We start from the raw sequence: 2711 nt of genomic DNA, 5'->3' as shown, positions 1-2711 counted from the left end.
AGCTGGACAACCAGCATGACCAGCAAGACCCCACTGTTATGCCAGCATGACATCTAGGTTACTAGCATAAGGTATGCTTTTATTGGATGACCACCTTTACTGATAAAACCAGCTAAGACCATCTGAAACCAGCGACCAAAAGCTAGTGTGGAGCTGGGAGTTATCAAAGAGATACAGTTAAATAAATATATTATGATTATGTAATACAATGGTACTGATCCAGTATGATCTGTATCACTGATCAGTAAGGACTACTATAAACTCCTCATGCTCAAACATCTCTGTATAATCTCCTGCCTCCCACACAGCCTGCACCTGTACTGCTCTGCCTGTACATTCAGGTCTCTTGTGTACGCTGGACTTCTCTCTGTCCAGACTATTCTCTGCAGATCTTTTAGCATCATCAGCCCCAATGATTGACTTCATTACCGCAGCCTCTCCGCCTTTGCTTTTTTTTTATTCTCCTCCTGTAAGCAGTTGCTTACCTGTCTCCTCGTCCTCACTGCAGTTATCTATTATAATATTTTCTGTTCTCCTGTTGTGCCTTTCTTTTGTAGTGTTTTGTAAAGTGATGCTCAGTATACGAAAGGGTAAGATGCCAAATAAAGTACAATTTAGTATTATTAATATTTTACAGCATTTGTCTGATGCTCTTATCCAGAGCGACTTACACTTGCAGCATGTTGCACAGGTAGAGAATGTAGTGTTAGGAGTCTTGCCCCTGGGCTCTTATTGGTGTAATGTGGTGTGCATGCCCAGCCAGGATATTTGAACCTTAGCCTGTTGTTACCCACTTCACTCTACCCACACCCAAATTTAACCCTAACACTACACAAACGCCTCTTGCACCTAACACTAACACAGTCTAGATATTCAGACTCTCTGAATAGATTAAATAAGTGATGTTACAAATGCATCAAGTGTTTAATGTATTTTAAGTACAGAGCTTTTCTCTAGTAACTGCATATTCTGTCACAATCACATGTAGTGGATTATTTGCACAGCTGTGCAGATGTTACTTTTAGTACTTTTTCAAACGTATTATTCTTATTATATTTATTAGTGTAATACGTATTAACAGTCTGTTTGTTTGTTACATGTTATACTTAAAATACTACTGTAAAATCCTTACACCAATACACCTTGTCTGTGTAACATACTTGGCGAAATAAAGAGATTCGGATTCTGATTCTGGATGCAAGTTTAATGGCACAAGTCTACTGGTTTTACTATGTGTGGCCCTTCAGTATTCTTTATAATAGTATTAGATAAAATGTAAGAGTATCAGGAGGGCATTTAGGAGGATATTTACCAAACATTGTCTAATGTATGCAATGCAAGCTAACACAGAGTTTAAAGGTCAGAGAGCCAGAATGCTCTTTCAGTGCCATCAGAGGTTGGCGTGAAATTCTGAAGAAAGTTGGTGATTTAGAATGAAAGCAGTTTCCCCATTAAAAAGACATGGAGACAAGCACTGACCTGCACAGGAATCTGAATAGTGTTTACTGAATAGGAAGAACAGTCCTCCCTTCTGGTGCCAGGCAGCAGTGTGTGTGTGTGTGTGTGTGTGTGAGAGAGAGTGCTCTCAGAACACCAAATGTTCCAAATGTTATAAACTTTAGTTACTATCACCTGGCGTTGCTGATTATGTATATATGTATTATGTATGTAATAGATTAGTCGTAAACTTGACAACTATTTAGCACAGCAGTGTGTTATTGCCTGTAAAGCACTATAGGCCTAAACCAATTACATACATCCATATCAACCTCAATTAAGTCAAATGTAACAAGATTTTTTTTTTTACATCTTCCCTGAAAGAATAATTAGAACACATGTTTATTTCTGTATGAATTTGCACAATTCTATCATTAGTATTAGATTTTATTTTATAAAGGACAAACAAATCAGACAAACAGTTCTGAAAGAAACTACAACTATTTTTCTCAAGGACTGATTTGGAAATAGTTTAAGTTGGCCTAGAATAGAAAACTATATTTGTATTGGCATATTGGTTAAATAATGAGAGTGCGGTACATGGCAGTGACATACCGTGTACCTCACAATATTGTTTCTTCATTTAAAAGATTTGCCTTCTGGAATCTGGCATAAACAAACTGAACAGAGCTATAAAACTGGCCAATCCCAAAACTCACTAACTTGATCACTAGCAAAAGACCTTCCACTACAGCTGTGATGCGGTAAAAGGCAACAGCGAGAATTTGGGGAGAATACGGTGGGGTTGATACTAGAGAGCAGTGTTGAGCAGGTTGACCGGCAAGCAGGAAAACTAAAGCTGGGGAAACAACTGGGCTAATGCTAGCCGACCAGTTTTTTACCATGTCTTCTCTTCTCGTCTGCTTCCTCAAAAGCAAACTGGACTACCACAGTTGACTACCAAGCTGGAACTAAACACACATCAGATTTTTTATCATTTTAATCCAGCAAGCCTTGAGAAACCTAAACCTGGTGAACCGAGCAGGTGCTAGGCTAAAAGATAACAAGCTACAATCTCTTTAGATCGGTAACAGCATATCACGCTGAGAAGTTTGAAGAGCTGGTACCATCTGTGTGGAGGGCTGAGCATCTCCTTGTAGCCACACACTCATAAGAACCCGGTTAATTCATTTCTAACAGTATGGAAATCTCAGATTAACTACACCAGTGTTTCTTCATTGCCTTTGTTAAGAAGAAAACACTGGACAATTCAG

The sequence above is a fragment of the Salminus brasiliensis genome, chromosome 1 (assembly GCF_030463535.1).
Source record: "Salminus brasiliensis chromosome 1, fSalBra1.hap2, whole genome shotgun sequence".
NCBI classification, from domain to species: domain Eukaryota; kingdom Metazoa; phylum Chordata; class Actinopteri; order Characiformes; family Bryconidae; genus Salminus; species Salminus brasiliensis.
This window is presented reverse-complemented; position numbering follows the sequence as displayed.